This window comes from Vipera ursinii (assembly GCF_947247035.1).
Source record: "Vipera ursinii genome assembly, chromosome: 2".
NCBI classification, from domain to species: Eukaryota; Metazoa; Chordata; class Lepidosauria; order Squamata; family Viperidae; genus Vipera; species Vipera ursinii.
In genome coordinates, this window is record NC_139513.1 from 19,640,203 (window position 1) to 19,659,973 (window position 19,771).

The 19,771-nt window shown below is 42.2% G+C and overlaps 1 protein-coding gene across 4 annotated transcripts in view; it reads right to left on the reverse strand.

The window, feature by feature from the left end:
- PRRC2A (proline rich coiled-coil 2A) overlaps positions 1–19,750 on the reverse strand; it is a 60,850-nt gene extending 41,100 nt beyond the window's left edge. For all 4 annotated transcript variants that reach the window (XM_083352613.1, XM_083352614.1, XM_083352611.1 and 1 more), the window contains exon 1: positions 19,569–19,750. The gene's annotated coding sequence lies outside the window, so the exon portion shown is untranslated. The remainder of the gene's footprint in view (positions 1–19,568) is intronic.
- Positions 19,751–19,771: the final 21 nt, after the last annotated feature.

Sequence of the window (19,771 nt, forward strand, 5' to 3'; positions counted from 1 at the left end):
GCACAAGCAGTGCCAGCTTTAGGCTAAGGCCAAATTAAAAAAAAAAAAAGGCTGAGGACACCAAAGCTTAAAAAAGGACACCAATGCTGCCCTTCCTTCTGAAATCATTCTAAAAGGCAGAACCATCCCTTGAACTGGCACTTGATACGAGGCTTTCCCTTACCCAACGCTGAGGCTTGTCACTACAATGTCCAATTTTTGATATCCCTTTGAGGGAAATATAACTTAAAACACTTTTACGTGATTGCCCATCTCACTGAACATGACTAGGTGGTGTATAATTTAACAATTAAAACAACGTCACAACTATCGGAACGCTTCACAAGTAAACAAGACGGTGGGAGAAGATCCAATCTAAACGTAATACAGCCGTCATGTAGGTTCCCCAAGGGATCCCCAAGGTTGCTGGAAGAATCACATTGTGAGGGCCATCTGAGAGGCTAAAAGGGATGGGGTTAACTCATCCTGGAAGGGAGAGGTGGGAACCACAGCAATAAAAGTACATTGTCTCGCCTTGCCAGATGGAACTCCTTAGCAGACAAGAATCACAACAAATTCTTCCTGCTCCACTTGATGAGGATGAGGCAGGGAGATGTGATCGCTGGTCCTTTAAGTAATGAGGACCTGTAGGTCAGAACCAGCATCTTGAATTGCACCTAGCAGCATATTGGCAGCCGATGCAGCTCACAGAACGTAGGTGTGACTTGTGCTGTCTCTAAAGGCATACAAGTGTGCAGCCACATTCTGTACCAGTTGAAGCTCCTGAATACTCTTCAATGGCAGCCACATGTATCGTGTTTCTCTGAAAATAAGACCGGGTCTTAAATTATTATTATTTGCCTCCAAAAGAGGCACCAGGTCTTATTTTTGGGGTAGGCCTTACCTCACCTCTGGCACAGACAGCCTCACATAGCTGGGCCACTTCTTCTGGGGCCTAAGTTCTGCAGCTGCATTCGGCTCTGCATTTTGCAGTAAGGCCTTTCCAGAAAGCCTAAGCAGCTGAGTACCGAGCTATGGATTCAATCCATAGCTTGGTGCTCAGCTGCTGAGGTCTTGCAGAACCGAGCTATAGATTCAATGCATACCTCGGTTTTTGGTTGCACAGGCCTTTCGGAAAGCCCTGTGACTGAGAAATGCAGGCCTGGCTGCAGAAGAGGCCTCAGAAGAAGTGGGCCGGCAAGGAGAGGCCTGGCTGCAAGGTAAGTGGGTGTGGGGTGGGTGGGACAGCTCCACACCCCCACTCCAGCTTGATTTTTAGGTGTGTGCCTTTCCCCAAAACTAGGCTTATTTTTGGGACAGGGCTTATATTAGCCCCCCCCCCCAAATCAAGCTAGGGCTTACTGTTAGTGTAGGCCTTATTTTCGGGGAAACACAATAGTTTGCATTATAGCAATCCACTTTGGAGGTGACTAGGGTGCGAGTGACTGTGAGCAGAACCCCATGGTCCAGGAAAGAGTGAAACTGGTACACAACCTAACGTCAGAATTGCCACCTACTCCTTGAGCAGGAGTCACAAGTCTAGAAAGACACAGGTAGTCCTCAACGTACAACGTCGATTAGAACCAGAATTTCCATCACTAAGCAACACAGTCGTAGAGTGTGACCATATTACTCAACTGACGGCAATCCTTGCAGTCCCAGTTGCTGTTAGCACAGTCATCATGTGGGGCAACTTCCTGCCAGCTTCCCACAACCATGTTAGTGGGGAAGCTGGTAGTAAGTTGTGTCAAGTGGTTTGGAAAGAGGATGGCAGGCAAGAGGCTGCTGCCAGGCAAGGATAGTGCAAGGGTGCCTGGCAAGGTTGAGGGATGGTGTGTTGGAGGAGCCTCGTGTGTGTGTGTGTGCGTGCGTGCGGAGTGTGTGTGAATGGCCAGTGCAAGTGCAGAGAGGCTGGGGAAGGATATGCGGGTAGGGGAGGCTTAGCTCAAGTGACCTTCCCTGTTGGCTTCCCCAGCACTTCCTGGTCAATGAACAAAATGATTTTAACTTGAGGACAACCAGTAATGAACGAAGGCAAATAGACATGTCCCAGGATGAGGTTGCAAGATCCAATCTGGGTCTGTCACTGGGACGAGAGTCACTGAGTCTTCTGAGCTTTCGGACTCATTGCTGGAGCCCCCATCCTCGGGGAGCTTCCCTCTAGCACACACTACTTCAACAGGCACCGTATAAATCCCACACACAGAACGGCACACACTCTGCTAGAGGGATGTTCCCTGAGGATGGGGGCTCCAGCACGAGTCCGAAAGCTTGGAAGACAAAACTTCCAGTCCCGGTGACCGACCCAGATTAGATCCTGGAACCACCGGTAATTTCTTTGGTATCCCATTCCTCCACCTATGTGCCTTATCAAAGAAAATTCTAGTCAAGAAAATTTCACTTAAAGAATAAAATAAGCATTGTTGTGTGGCCAAATCCTAAACCCCACCCCACCCCAGGGCAACCACATTCCTTCACTAATCTCCTCTCTGGCTCCGTTCTCCGCATGCAGGGCAACAAAGTTTGTGGGACTAAAACAAAACCAAACCAAACCAATCCAACTTTCCAACTTCTTGTGAAAAAAAAAATCTCTCAAAGTTGGAAGGTCAGATTGAACTTTTTTTTTTTTACTGGTAGTCCCACAGGCTTCTGTTGCTGCCCTGCATGCAGTGGCGGAGAATGAGCCGGAAAGCAGGTTGGTGAAGGGATTCTTTGGGGAAGCGAGGAGAGATGGGGAAGGGGCTGCTCCGGCCGCCACCTCACTCCACCAGCATCAAGGCTTTGCAGGCCGGGCGGCCAAGGATACTGTTGGGGCTTTGTCCTCCATTTCCCCCCCACACTAAGCCTCACTTAGTGGCCGCAGCACGGGTGCATCGCTCAGCCTCCTGCTTTGTTGCGACGGCAAGTAAGGAGGAGAATCAGCTTCGTCCTCCCCCTCCCCACCACCTCGCTTAGTGGCCGCGGCACAGGCGCACTGCTCAGCCTCCTGCTTTGTTGCGGTGGTAAGGAGAAGCGAGCTGGTGATCCTGCATTGGGCTGCTGGAGACGCCGTGGCAAGGCCAGGAAGTTGTCAGCATGTTGATGCAGGGCCCTCTGTCAGCCGGTCCGGGGCGTGTGGGGCAGCACCGCACTCCCCTGCCTCACTTCATCCTCAACCCCCCCCTCCACCTCACGTCAGCAGGAAGCAGAAAGAATGGGCGGGCGGGCGGCCAGCTGCACAGACTCTTAAGTAGGGCTTACTTTCGAGGCAGGGCTTATATTGGCACTGGTGTGAAAATTGGGCTAGGGCTTATTTTCGGGCTAGGTCCTGTTTTCCGAGAAACACGGTATAAGAGATAGGAGCTGCAACTCAGCCCACCAGTTATGCTGTGATGCCACTAAGAAGGGCACCACATATTTCTTCAGCCAATATTTTTGGCTGAGAAGATTAGGATACCAATGAGAATGGGCTCACTCCAAAAGACAAACCTGTTCTGTACCAGCCTGCTACCGGCCCTGCAGAAAAGGCAGGGACAACCCCTTTACAACTGGCAAGAGGCTGGAATACGCCTGCCAAATTTATAGCTACAAAAACAAACAAGACACGAACCCAGAAACCGGAGCTTTAAGAAGCATGAACCATCCGAGCGGTTGCCTTCAGCAAACCAGCCCTCCCAGACATTCCCCTTATATAGAGTTCAGGGCGTGGCTTCTCTCTGCCTCCTTCCGAGAAGCCCCATTGCCTTCCTCTGTTTACTCCTAATTGACTGCCTCCTGCGTCGGGCGTCCTTGAACAGGGCCAGCTGTGGGTCATCTTCATCCACACTGTCAGGCTCACACAGCTGGGTCTCCGTGGTGACCAAGTGGGAGGGGCCTGGCTGAGGGCTATCATCAGCAAGATCTTCAACCCCATCAGCAAGGTCTTCAACACCCCCCTCCTCCTCTGAGTCGTCCGACCCAACTGCCGAACCCACAGGCTGACCCTGAATCACAACAAAACCATTCTATTGTGGTTTTCAAACCACTGTCAAACAAACGGGTCTAAAAATGTATCCTTTTACTGTAAAACTTCAGTGGTGTCATTGTGGGATGCCAGATGACTGCATTCAGCCAATGGATTGCCCATCTCTTGTTTGAAATGAACGGAATCAATTTTCCCCCAAACACCTATTACCTAATTATTTAGCTGTTTTCCTGAACTACACTAATCAAACAAAGGCAATGGATTCAGACCTTTTTGGTTCAGCACCACTGTGGCACTTGGCTCATAAAACTCTTGAGAAGATTCAGACCTGAAACTGATTTTGGAAATCATCTAATCCAAACCTGTCAATGCTACAAACCCATCATTTTTTTCCTATGTGTACAGGCTACACAGGAGCCTGGAAGGTATTCTATGAACATGATTGGAAACTTCTATTTACCTCTGTGGGAAAAACCAGAGTTTGCAAACTAACCAATTACCTTATCTTGCATTCCACACTGGACTCTTTTCCATAGGCCACTGGTCCCCAAGCTTTTGGGCGTCAGGAACCATTTCTATGGAAAAATTGTTCCACCAGAGGAAAAACCACCAGAGGTGGTTTTGCACACTACCTAGATAGATCCCATGCACATGCAGATAAAACTTTGTTCATTTGCTCATTTACTACTCAAAATAGCTACTTTATTCAGATAAGAACAATAATGATTTATAAGTTAAACGGTTTATTACACCTAGTAACATTCTTGCCTTCTGATATTTTATTACAATATTTTTCATTATGGTGGAAGTTCCTAAGAATATGAAATATTCAGCTGTGCGATTGTTAGATTTGCTAATATTTGTTACTAACTAATTAAAGTGATTAGGAGCTTGTAAGTAAACTTTGACTGGCATCCCAAGGCCATTTCAAAACCAGTTTTCCTGGCTGCAAACCATACATTCTCATTCTGTAAACCTCTTTTAACACTGTCATGTTAACAATGGTGCCTTTACACAAAATATTCAGAGAATCTAATTTCTTGAATGAGAGAGACAGCAAATCATATATGATAGTATTTGTATGGTCATACTCTACTGCTAAGCTTGTAAGCCGCCCTGAGTCTTTGGAGAAGGGCAGGATATAAATGGAATTAAAATAAATAAATAAATTGTAATTATCATTATTTCTCCAACTAGACAATGGTTCGGTATTCAAGTGAAGTTCCATGTTCCATGCATGTAAATTCAAATTGCTAAAAATATGACAAAAAGGATTGCTATCACATTTAGTAACTAATTAAATATTACCATCTCATACATATAAAGTTTTTTAACACAGAATATTCTCAATCTCATTCTTCATTTTAAACCAGTTATGCGAATCCTGGCTTTTACAAACAACTCTACTTACAAGCAATCAAAATTATTTAAATTTGCATTTAGATTTATTATTAAACCTTTAAAATCTAAAGTTAAATTTTAACAAAACATGCAACCCATCAATTCCACAGAATCTAGCAATTGAGAAGCAATCAAGTAAAAATTCTATACCATATTTGATTGGAAAATATCTTAGGCACTGCTGTGCCTACAATGCTACATAACACAGTGGTTTAGCACAATATCTAAATCCATCTCTCTTTCTATAGTTTGTCTTATTATAATAAAGGTAATTTGCCTTACAGGCAAAATGTATGATACAATGTCTGCATTGCATCCGTACATATATCCCTTTGTAAAATTCATTTAATTCTAGATTTCTGTTGAGAATCACAAAACTATTTATTTTTCTGCAAATTATATGCTGCTCAGTTCCTTTTTTGGACAATAATATAAATGGGGGGAAAAAGGAAAAAAAAAACTGGAATCAATGACATTTATACTGCATTTCCTCAAATGATTTCCTCCTCCACCATCATAAATCAGCCGAGAATTTGGCACATCTATTTTATTAATCTGTACAAATTCCAAATCTTCATTTTAAACAACAAAGCTAAATTGGTGCTGTACAGTTGCATGCAAACATAATTTAAGAAAAAAACCCCCACAAACAATACTGACTTGCACTTATCCTAACCCTAACCCACAGCATTTGAGGTAGCTGAGTCCAAGTATCTCTTAAGTTGCTTGGTGGCACAATGGCGCAACCCTTGGTTAGTTCTCTGAAGTCAAGATCAGCAGACTTGACATGAATTGATGTGGAAGAACTCAGTGACAGGTGCTGGATTGAGGGCAGAGAAGGACAGAGGAGCCTGTCCAGGACACCCAAAACATTTGAACTTTCACTTGGCAGGAAGCAGCAATAAAACAAGTTCAACAGCAACAATACTACTCAGCAGTAAATTCAGCATGGACAATAACAATCTCAGTGAGAAAGAAACAGGGTAGGGATAATTGGCCTTCAGGTAGTCCTTGACTTATGAACACAACTGGAGTCTGGAATTTCAGTTGTAAATTGAGGCACTATGTGATCAGACTTGATTTTACAACCATTTTCATAAATCTATCCTTCCAAATTGATGGGGTGTCCCCCCACCCCCCGGAAACTGGCAAAAAACATGACTGTAGAATGTCGCAACCAGTTATAAATGTGAGCCAGGTGCCAACTGTCTGATACGCAACCACATGGCTATGGGGAGTCAATCGTAACTTCGAGGACTGATTGCAAGTTAGCTTTTAAAAATTCCATCATAATTTTGGCCATAAATTGAGGACTTACTAGTATTACACTGGCTTATGTAGAGTCAGATGATCCAGCTGGTGAAATTCAACTACAGATAATCCTTGGCATACAACAGTTTGTTTAGTGACTGTTCAAAGTTACAACGGCACCGGAAAAAGTGACCTATGATTGTTTTTCACACTTACAACCATTACAGCATCCCCATGGTCATGTAATCAAAACTCAGATGCTTGGCAACTGACTCATATTTATGACGGTTTTGCAGTGTCCTGGAGTCATGTGATCACCTTTTGCAACCTTCTGACAAGCAAAGTCAATGAGGAAGCGAGATTCACTTAACAACCATATTACTAATTTAACAAGTGCAGTGATTCACTTAACAACTCTGGCAAGAAAAGTCGCAAAATGGGGCAAAACTCACTTAACAAATGTCTCGCTTAGCAACATAAACTTTGGGCTCAATTGTGGTCACAAGACAAGGACTACTAGTAATACAACTCACAGTGGCCCTTCCAACTTGCTGCAGGTAGTCTTCGACGTACGACCAAAATTTCTGTTGTTAAATGAGATATTTGTTAAGTGAGTTTCGCCCCATTTTACCACCTTCCTTGTGGCAGTGAATCACTGTAGTTGATAAGTTAGTAACCTGGTTGTTAAGTGAATCTGGTTTCCCCAGCGACTTCTGCTCATCAGAAAGCTGCAATAGGTGATCACCTGACCTTGGGACACAGCAACGGTCGTAAGTACGAACCAGTTGCCAAGCGGCTGAATTTGGACCGCATGACCATGGGGATGCTGCAAAGGTCAAAACTGTGAAATGCGGTCGTAAGTCACTTTTTCCCCAGTGCCGTTGTAACTTTGAATGGTCACTAAGTGAACCGTTGTAAGTTGGGGACTACCTGAATGTGGATTTCAATCCTAATGTAAGGTATTGTTTTGCGGGGTGGTGGTGGTAATGCAACCAGTTCCCTAGCCCAGGGATGATTACTGTCCACGGAAGCGGCTCAAAGGCAGGTTATTTCAGCTTACAAATCTCTACTTAGATAAGCTAGGACTGAACTAGGGATCACCGGTAGGTAAACAGGTTCTTTCTCTTAAGAGCTGTCATCCTATTTCTGCAAGGATGATGAGGGGAGGGAGAGCGAGCGCTTCAGAAGGCCAGGGTACCAGGAAGGGGGCAACAACGCAAGGGAGAGTTGGTAGGACCCAAATCAGCTGACCAACCCACACAGTTCCAAACAACATCAAGTTACATACCTCCTTCAAATTTAAGAGGAATGTAACCTGATAAGATTGGACCGTATTCTATTTTTGCAACTGAAAGCAAAATAAACAAAACTACCCCCTAAAGGAAATACACTGTTCATCGACATGAAAGCCTCCTCACATTAGCAGCTACACTTGGCAGTCACAAGACAAATTAGCCACGGCAGCTATTCTAACTAGATTTTCAGCTTTACATTTATGGACTATGAATTTCTGGTTTGAGCAGATAGATACAAAGGATTTCGCACAGAATGGCAGCTGCCATGAGTGCAAATAAAACTCAAGAAGAGCCATTGTTCTTGCTGTAGCTGAGTATCTTTCCTCTTTGGTTTCCCATGTTAAAAACTGGATTTCTCCAAATGCTGAAGCTTCATTACCTACCGTATTTTCCGGCGTATAAGACGACTTTTTAAGCCATGAAAATCACCTCAAAAGTTGGGGGGGGGGTCGTCTTATACGCCGGAAAATACGGTAAGTAACTTCTTAGCACTTGTGGTGATTTGACAATTTGAAAATAATGACCAGCTTCACAAAGCTCCCTTCTTTTTCAAGATCCTTTACATTCTCTTTTAAGTTGCTCTATTTTGGCTGCTGTTACAGGAATTAACTCAAGTATTCTACATAGTAAGCAAACTGTGTATGTTTGAAATGTTAATTCTCACCACTGCATCCTGTAAATAGCACAAATTAACTTTTTATTCTTCTACCACCTGCTAATTTGGTGGTGATGGGGTTAGCTTATCTTCTGCAAATAAAAATGATGTTATAAATGAGTTAGGGGAAAAAGGCAGCATATTGGAAAGCACTGCTGCAAAAAAAAAATGGAAAGATAAAAGCATAGGTGACTGGTATAATGAGATTACTGTTTTGAAGGTGCACAACTGTGAAAAATATAAGTGTGGGTGGGCAGAGGAAGCAAAATAATTTAACGTTCTTACATGGCATCTCAAATACTAGGGTTTCTAATTGTCATTCGAACATCACAAGCATGAAAGCATAGCCCTGTTGGATCAGAATAAAACTGAAAACTAGATTTAATCCAGCATTTGTTTTGGTACTGCCCTCCAGTCACAATAGTGCAAGAATATTCACGTGCTCTATGGCAACTTAAATGGGATTTGTATTGCTTTTTATACTGGAGATAGTACAAAAACACCATCTGTAGCCCAATCATTCTGGATCTTGCTTTGTTCTTGTTAGCTGCGAAGTCGTGTCCGACCCATCGCGATCCCATGGATGTTCCTCCAGGCCTTCCTGTCCTCTACCATCTTCTGGAGTCCATTTAGGCTCACGCCTACTGCTTCAGTGACTCCATCCAGCCACCTCATTCTCTGACGTCCCCTTCTTCTCTTGCCCTCAACCTTTCCCACCATTAGGCTCTTCTCCAGTGAGTCCTTCCTTCTCATTAGGCAGCCAAAGTATTTGAGTTTCAGCTTCAGGATCTGACCTTCTAAAGAGCAGTCAGGGTTGATCTCCTCTAGGACTGACCGGTTTGATCGCCTTGCAGTCCAAGGGACTCGCAGGAGTCTTCTCCAGCACCATAGTTCAAAGGCTTCAATTCTTTGGCGCTCAGCCTTTCTTATGGTCCAGCTTTCACTGCCATACATTGCAACTGGGAAGACCATAGACTATAAGCACTTTTGTTGACAGGGTAACGTCTCTGCTCTTTAGTGTGCTGTCTAGATTTGCCATGGCTTTCCTCCCGAGGAGCAAGCGTCTTTTAATTTCTTGGCTACAGTCCCCATCTGCAGTGATCTTGGAGCCCAGGAAAATAAAATCGGTCACTACCTCCATTTCTTCCCCATCTACTTGCCAGGAATTGAGAGGGCCGGATGCCATGATCTTGATTTTCTTAATGTTAAGTTTCAAGGATCTTGCTTAATAACCCTTTTAAAACTATCCAAGTTGGTGGCCCTCATTCTTCCTATGACCATGTGGAAAGCAATTCTTCCTTTTCATCTGTTCCAAATCTCCTACCAATTACCCCCATGGGATGACCCAGGTTTCTAGAGCAGGGGACCCCAACCCCTGGGCCGTGGCATGCCAGCAACCAGTCCGCACAAACAAACAAAGCCCCATCTGTGGGATGCAGGCAGCACACAAAACCATGCACTTCCGGTCCACGGAAAAATCCTCTCTCCACTGAACTGATCCCTGGTGCCCAAAAGGTTGGGGACGTCTGTTCTAGAATACAGTAGTCCTTGACTTACAAGAGTTTGTTTAGTGACCGTTCAAAGTTACAATGGCACTAAAAAAGTGACTTATGACCATTTGTCACATGATCATTGCAGCATTCCCCATGGTCATGTGATTTACATTCGGGTGCCTGACAACTGGTTCATATTTATGACACAGTGGATTTGATTTAAATCACCTGTCAAAAGGCTTGATTTAAATCATAATTTTCAAAAAGCAACTGTCATCTCTGTCCCGTAGCGGCTCCTCCTCTGACCCGCTGTTGACTCACCGACAGTCCCATTCACTTTAATGGGACAGCTGGTGATGCGGCAGTGACACAACAAGGTGAGGAACGTGGCGGGCAGCAGGTGAGTGGATGCCCACTAACAGGCACTTCCATGATGAATCTGGAATGACAGGTGCTCTTTCAATGTAAGGACATTCTTGCTGGTGGTCAGAATCTTTAATATTATTTGCGAACAAAATGAAGGTTTCCTAATTAGAATAATAAGCTGTCAGGTTAGTAAAACAGCGATATTAGAACCGATTTCAGGTTAATAGATTAATCACACATAGTTGGAGAACTACTCAAATTCTTTTTTTTTTAATTAAAACACTTAGAGCCTGGTACAGATGCATTTCTCTTCAAGCAATCATACAGTTTGTAGTGTACATAGATTTGCAAAACAATGGGATAAAAGAATATTCCTGAATATTTCTGATTTAAATTTTAAAAAATCCACTTTTTTTTTTAAAAAAATCATTGATTCTTATCCACCCTGATTTATGACAATTGCAGTGTCTTGGGGTCACTTGTGACCTTCTGACGAGCAATATCAATGGGAAAGCCAGATTCACTTAACAATGTTACTAATTTAACAATTGCAGTGATTCACTTAACAAATGTGGCAAGAAAAATCGTAAAATGGGGAAAACTCACTTAACAATTTTCTCACTTAGCAACATACATTTTGGGTTCAATGGTCATCATAACCTGAGGACTACCAGTATATTTTTTTCCCAACTCAATAATATCCTGTCTAAGATATGACATCAGTATTATTTTCAATATTCAAGCTATGTTTGCTTGTACCCATTACTTCCTCTGAAAGCATTATTACTTTGGCAGCTTTATTTGCCATTTGTTTTCTGGAGGCTTTTTATTTTGGAACTTGTTTTTCTCCTAACCACCACATACATTTAATTATTTTCCAATCTAGACATCTGTCATAACTTCAATACTTTCCCTTCCTAGGCAGTCTATGCTAGCTTAGATTCCTTTCAGAATTATCTGCATTAAAGATTTTTGAGGGGGCGCAGAAATGTGTATTTTACTTTTGCTTTTGTTGAACTAAAGCTATCATTTCAGAGATTGTATTATTTTATTTAATCTATTTTTTTCTCACAACAAAATTTGTAGACCTCTTCATAAAGGTGACAGAAAATTAGAAATGTAAAAAATTTACACATCTTTTTTTAATTTTTATAATGCATCCTTCAGGTAGAACAGATCCGTTTGGTTCCATCCATCTAGAATTATTTGGTGTTTTCAACAAATGTCTCTCCTTGAGACATCTTGTCTCAGTCCTTTGCAAGAACTGGTTATTTAGTTCTACCGGTAGTTCTTGACTGACAACTGTTCATTTAGTGACCTTTCGAAGTTACAATAGCAACTGAAAAATAGAGATATGACCAGTTTTCACACTTACAACTGTTGCCACATCCCCATGGTCATGTGATTAAAATTCAGATGCCTGGCAAATGGTTCATATTTATGACAACTGGAGTATCCTGGGGTCATCATGTGATCACTCACCCTTTGCAATCTTTTGATAAGCAATGTCATTGGAGGCCAGATTCACTTAACAACCATGTTACTAATTTAACAAGTGCAGTGAGTCACTTAACAACCGTGGCAAGAGAGGTTGTAAAAATGGGGCAAAACTCACTGAACAAATGTCTCGCTTAGCAACAGAAAACCTGGGCTCAGTGGTGGCCCAGGACTATACCTCCTTGACTAATCACTGGCTCATAAGAAAATTCCTTTTTGTTTTTCATCTGCTGAGTTTATAGGAGACACGTGAGGGAATCTTTATCAGAACCATTTTGAAAGTTGCGCTTCCTAGATCACCCAGCCTAGGAAATCACATTTAATTATGGTGAGGTAATTGTACCAATAAAAGGGACGCGGTGGCTCAGTGGGTTAGGACGCTGAGCTTGTCGATCAGAAGGTCGGCAGTTTGGCAGGTCGAATCCCGAGTGCTGCGTAACAGAGTGAGCGCCTGTAACTCGTCCCAGCTTCTGCCAACCTAGCAGTTCGAAAGCAGGTAAAAATGCAAGTAGAAAAATAGGGACCACTACGGTGGGAAGGTAACAGCATTCCGTGCGCCTTTGGCGTCTAGTCATGCCGACCACATGACCACGGAGACGTCCTCGGACAAACGATGGCTCTTCGGCTATGAAACAGAGATGAGCACCGTCCCCTAGAGTCGGAAACGACTAGCACGCATGTGCGGGGGAACCTTTACCTTTTAATTGTACCAATGTTCGGTTACACATCAACATATAAACTAGACTCAATCCAGAAAGATGGAAAAATTACAATGTTTCACAGAATATGTAATTTTCTAATCATAGTTTATATTATTACTATTTTTACCTCTTAAATCAAAACTTAAAGACTTTAAATTTTAAATGAAAACGTGTACCTATACTCATCCCAGACTGAACCTAAGCCACAGAAAAAATATATTGAAGGTATAAATCTGCTAGCATTTTTTTAAAAAAACTTAAAACGACTCCCCTCCATTCATTCCTTCAGTTTCTGCTGAGTTAAGACTTCCCTAATGTTGCACTCCTCTAATATGCAGTGAAGGCGAGTGGAGACTTCCAATCTCAGTTTGCAAAATCTTGCCAGAATTTAGCAAACTTCAGGTTTTTATTTTTAATCTAGTCTGTCCACAAGCCAAGGCCAAAGCGTAGTCCTACATAACTGAATACTGCGAAAAATTTTTATAAAAGCAAAGCCAAGATAAATTGCTTACAGAATAAGCATCTATATCTAGTCTGGTTTTTCTTTATATCAGATATGTCAAACTCGCAACGACATGTGATGTCGTGCAACGTATCAGAGCATTTTCTCCATTGCCAGCAATGGGGTGGGCGCGGTTTCCTGATGACGCATCCGGCCCATGGGCCCGGCAGTTTGACACCCCTGCTTTATATTAAGGAAAATGGGGCTCTTTGCGATATAGCTCATCCTCATTTAGTAATCACACAACTGGGAATGGTAACTCAGCCATTAACTGAAACAGTCCCTAAGTGAAAACACAACTGTGCTTATGGTCTTATTTCAGGTTTCCTTTGCTTTAAAGGTAAAGGTAAAGGTTCCCACGCACATGCGTGCTAGTCGTTTCCGACTCTAGGGGCCGGTGCTCATCTCCGTTTCAAAGCCGAAGAGCCAGCGGTTGTCCGAGGACGTCTCCGTGGTCATGTGTCCGGCATGACTAGACGCCAAAGGCGCACGGAACGCTGTTACCTTCCCACCATAGTGGTCCCTATTTTTCTACTTGCATTTTTACGTGCTTTTGAACTGCTAGGTTGGCAGGAGCTGGGACGAGTAACAGGCGCTCACTCTGTTACGCGGCACTTGGGATTCGACCCGCCAAACTGCCGACCTTCTGATCGACAAGCTCAGCGTCCTAACCCACTGAGCCACCAGACCTGCAAGTTTTACATGTAAGGATTGGTCATAAAGCTGCTTTTTCATCACTGTTGAAACTATAATGACTGTTAAATGAGACAGTCACTAAATGAGGGCTATCTGTATTGCTGTCCCATCAATTCTCAAAGCTCGCATATTGATTTTTTAGCAGAATGAGAAATAGCATTTTTTCTCTCAATTAAAAAACAGCAAAATTAAATTACAGCATAGTGCAGACCACTGAATTAAACTCAAGTCACTGCAGATCATAAACAATGGCATAACATTTTATCATCCATTGCTAATCATTCTGCTGCTGTATTTTGTACCAACTAGTTTGCGTTTGTGTGCCATACTACTTTTTTTTTAAATGATGCTGAGGTAAAATGAATATAAATCACTCACATTTTTATCTCACATTTCAAAACTTCTGTTTTGGTCATAGAATCAAAATATAAGAATGCTGAACTTTTATATTGCTGGATCAATTTATTTTAGCCAAGTTTTCATTAGTATTATTAAATTTATTTGCCCCCCATCTTGTGGTTTGAGGTGCCTCTAAGTGGCTAAGAAGCTGGCATAAAACATCTGATTTTTGATAGAATCTCTGCTTGTGTAGAAGTGTATCCAGTGTACAAAAACACTCAGGCAAGTATAGAAGAAAATACATCAATTGCATAGGTCTTTCTCACAAAATCAGGCACAAAGAAAATTCTACTACTTCAGGGAGAAAAAAAGATGTAAATTTGCATGTGGCAGCACTATAAAATTATGTATAGTACTTCTTATCAGCACTAAACAAAAGGAGTTCCCACGCAGCAAGGTATTGAAAGCTAGCTAAATGGGACCACACACTGAGCTTCACTGGCCATCATATATCTAAGCTACTGCCAAAAATGAACTATGCTGGTGGCATCATTGACAAATTGTTTCAACATCCAAACTGCAGCCTATAACATCTTCCTGTGCAACAGTAAACTACATGAAATGTGTTCCTCAATCAAAATTCACAGGGTAGAAATTTGGCAGTGTATTTTTCATACATTTCACCCCTTCAAATGCCAACCTTGAAAATATTAAATTATTGGAAAGTGAGATGGAAGAGAGAAAAAGAACCAAATATTTCATTTTATGTTAATTTATAGCAGAATATTTCAGTGGTGATTAATCCAATATCAGGCACATGTTCCAATCAAGGCCTATAACATCTAAATCCCAATTATATATTTAAGCATACTTCTAAAGTGTTGCTATAGTGATAACTAAAGCTAAAGAATACTATATGACCAAGATACATTCTAAGCACTGTCAATTAATTACCAGTGGTATAGTCTACTCTAGGTCACCAACATTCACATTGATTAATGAATATTATTTAGGACTTTAAGATACTTTGAGACATGGCTCTTCAAGAAAAATAGATCTAAACAAAATGATAGCCAAATATTAAAATAGATAAAATGTTGAATGAAATGCTTTAAAGGGTGGTCTATTTCTCTCTACTCATATGTTTAATATCATTTACCTTATTTAATGCTGCAGAAAATGTAAGACTGTATTTTCTGTTACTTCAAAGTTTTTATCATGCACTCAAGTAATTGTCAATAGCACTTATTTAAAGGGAAAAAAGGAATCAAAAGCCAGCCCTCCTGAGATATAATTGATCACCATTATTGCTAATATCTATCCACAGTTGGATTAAACCTTGAAGTGCTGCAGAGCAGCTGCTGGACTGTAGGGATACGCACAAAAACTATCATGGCAAGTATCTGCAAATGATTTAACATGTAGATTAATATTATATTAACTCACTATGCAAAGTACCCAATATTTGTACTAAGAAATGCATCTCCTGGAAATTACTTCAGCTACTACTTTATGCCAAAAGAGCACAATTTTACATTTCAGCCATATGAACTAAGTATTTAAGTATTGTTTCTTCTTTTAGCAGATTCTAATGGTAATATTACATTTATGTTTCAACAAGATTGTGTCATGCTGCTTAATCTTCTGAAAGGATATCTAACACCACAGCCCTCATTGTGTTTTCACTACATAATGCATAGCTAAGATGTTCAATTCCCCCAGCACTGCACAACCAGATACAATAATGGCACCTGAGTGAAAACAAGCCAATGGAGATTTTAAAAATAGCACTCCTACTAGTAGCAGCTGATAATTTTTATCCATTCCCATACTATTTAACTTTATTCAAGGTTATTTTGAATATTGGCTAGTCATGTATCATAAATCAGCTGGATATTCATTTATTAGAAAACTACATGTTTAGGTAAGCTTATAATTCTGGACATTTAATAATTCAAGTGATAAAAACTCAAATTAATAATAGCTTAACTGTCTGTTGGAAGGAGAAAAAACATTGTTTCAAAGGCACCCTGATACCGAATCAGCTATCATTAATTATTAATATATTCAATTTATCTGCAGAATCTCAAAACTGCACTAGAGGAATATGTTTTAAAGAAACCATTCACTACTAGCATCATGATAAATGATATTTAATTAGTACCCTTCCTCTACAACAAATAAATAAAAAAAACCTGATCTGAAAGTAGATGCAATTTCAACAAAAGAAGGAATAATCTAAATTCCATTTCCAGAACAGAAAAGCATTGGATAAAAATGTCTTTCTGCAACAACCATTTTGCTTATGAACCAAACGGAGGAGAAACAAATAGCCACCGCCTCATCTTAAACCCTTCCTTTGCATTTAATTCCAAAACATAATATGTAAATACTGAAATTCAAGACTATGGGGGAAAGGGGAGGGAGAAACCGACCACAATCTTACTCTTCCTCACAACTTAGCATGAGAAACTGTTTGAAAATTTGCATTAAAAGGATTTGAAATTCAGACATGCAAATAATATCAAATCCCAGTTGCCCTGAAATACAAGATTTGTATGTTTCACATTTTCAAATATTTCACTGAAATCATGTATTTTAATTTTCTGAGCACAGTAAACTTAACAAGGATTGTCAAGACATTAATCAAAAAGCTACTGTTAGGCTTAACCATGATCCAATATTTTGGAGACACGCTTGCTTCACAAACACACCCTTTATTTTGGAAAACACCTCACTCAGAGAATCACAGTTCAAAAATGTAAGGAAGCCATATTAGCTCTTTTTGTGTCAGAATACACCCTCAAATTACCATCACCCACCCCTCTAGCCACACTGATGGGAAATTCAAATTTAGCATTTAAGCTAAATTAATTCTGGCTGTGGCACTAAAAAAATACCCTCCAAATGGAATACACATACCACAAGGACCCATTAATATTTACTAACCACAGATGACAAGGGAATTCTCCCCCTCAAACAATTGATTTTGTGTTTAGAATGCAATAAAAAATGGAAGACTTAGATTAACTAGCCACTTTCCCCAAAGGCACACCCCTCATTTTAAGTTCTCCCCCACCCCCAAAGTAATATATATATATCCTCCTTAAACAGATTCTTCATTAACTAGATTTAAGGAAATGTATACTTGCATTCCAATACTAACACGCAGTTGTTTAGTGTCAGCCCAGTACAGCATGAAGAATTGTAGCACCAGGTTTTAAAACATTCAGATTTTTTAACTGCAATAAAACAGGCTTTTATGTAAACCCAGCAGCCCATCTCACAATTAACATGGCTGTAACTTCACGATTATCTCGAGACTATCTTCAATTAAGGGGACCGGCTCTGAACAAACTAAAAGGCACCATTCCCCCCCCCCACACACACACACTATTTACAGCGATATTAAAGCAGGCAATGGAAAAGCTGGCCGGTTGATCTTCTTCAAATATTAGCCCTGCCTAAATAATTATTAAAACACCTGCCACACCTCCTCCTCCTCGCCATTCCTCCATATTTTAAACGGTAGAGATATCTGAAATATCCAGATTCAAAATAATAAGACGATTTAGCCTGCATCCCTTGCAGAGGAACAGCAACGATCAAGCTTTTTTTAAAAAAAAATATAAAAAAATAAAATTAAATTTAAAAAAATCGAGGGTGTTTTTTTTAAAAAAAAAAAACCACGAATCCAGCTATCCTTCCCATTCGGTTGTCTCGATTTTCTAGCAGCTTCTGATTTATTTTATTTTTTTTGGCTTCTTTAAGAAAAACAGGCAAAAGGCCCCGGCCGATCCCCAATCTCCTGTTACAGCAGCATCTCAGCTCCTGAATGTCACTGAAGATATGCCTTCTTTTTTTTTTTTTTGGAAGGGGGGAGAGAGAGAGAAGAGAGAGAGGAGAGGTGTCGTATAAAGAAGCGATTCCTCTCCTTTGGATCCCCCCCAGCGGCATTTTGGACTTCAAGAATCCACCTTTTTTTTTTCCTTTTTCTTCCCCCCCCCACACTCCCCTGCAAAAGGGTTGTGGAAATAAAGGTTACAAAAGGGAGCCCCCAAGCACATCATCCTCCACCGCCAGCAGCACAGATTCTTCCCCTCCCTCCCTCCTTTCTTTCCTTCCTTCCTTCCTTCCTTCCTTCCTTCCTTCCTTCCTTCCTTCCTTCCTTCCTTCCTTCCAGGGGGCTGCTTCCTCGAGAAATAACAGCAAGGCAAGGCAATAAATAAATAAATAAACAAATAAATAAAGCAAAGCCTTTTTTTTTTCTTTTTTCCTTCTTTCCCCCCTCTCTCTTTTTCTCTCCCAAACACACCACCCACCCCCCGTTTTTTTTTCTTTTTCTTTTTCTTGTTTTTTTTAAAGCCCTCCTCCGTCTTCGGAGAAGGGCGGGATAGAAAGGTAATAAAAAAATAAATAAATAAAAAAATAAAATAAAAATAAATAAATAAATAAAAGCCAAGCTCGGTTTTCCAGGGCTTTTTTTTTTTTAAAAAAAAAAAAATAGGGCCAGGAGGAGCCTTTTTTTTTTTTTTTTTGGTCAACTAAAACCAAGCCCCAGGGGGCTGCTGCGGCCGTCTCGATTCCACAGGCCGACCTTGTCGTTTTTTTCTCCCCACATACCCCCCACACAGACGCCCCGCCCCTCCCCCCCCAACGAAGCCCCTCAGGACCCCACAACGACGGCTAACTGAGTCTTCGGAGAAGGGCGGGATATAAATGGGATGAAAATAAATAAATAAATAAATAAATAACCGGACGATGAAAGGAGGAGTAGGCAGAGTCCTCTGTGGTTCTCTCCCCCCAACAGCCGCCCCGGGGAAGAGACCCCTGGGCCCTTCTCACCCTCCCCTCAAGTCCCTTCAAAGCCCGCCCCGTAAAATGGAGCACGGCGTGTGTGTGTGTGGGTGTCTTAAAAGCGGGTCGTAACCGACCTCTCTCTACCTCGAAGGCTGAAGCTGGTCAAAGGCCCCGCGCTCGGCCTTTCTGAGCGACGCCCGCGCCCACCCGCGGATTTTCGCCGGAGGGAGGGAGGGAGGGAGGGGACCGTTTCAGGGGGTTGGGAAGAAGGCCTTTTTTTTTTTTGTGGTTTGGTTTGGCGAGCATCCTTTCTTCCTTCTCCCTTTAAGGAGGCTGCTCCGCTGGGGAGAGCCAAGTCCGCGCCCAGCTGCCCTCCGAGAGGCCAAATACCCACCCGCGGCCGCAAGGGCCAACGCTCCGGGAAGGGCAAGGCCGGTTCAGGAGAAAAAGGAGAGCGAGGCCCCGAGAGGCGGATGGCTGCGGATTCAAGTTCGGTGAAGAGTTTCTCGAGAAGCAGGGGACAAGATGGCGGAGGCCTGAACGTTCTACCGGCTCAAACCCCGAACCTATTCTCTCCTCTCGCAACCGGTCCCGCTTTCTAGGAACTGGGACACAGGCTTGCTGAGAACCAACCAGGCCAAAATACCCACCTCGTCGGATCGGGCTCGGTCCGCTCTTTCCGGATACGAGCTTCCCGGGGGCGGAAGGGAGTCCAAAGCGGAGGATGGAGGCCGATTAACGCTAACCCCCTCCCCCCGGCTTTGTAATTTGTCCAAGGCCCGATGTGGCAGCCTCGGCGTCTAAGCACCGACTAAACGGCCATCCGGGTCTCCGGCCCCGGCGGCAGCGCGAA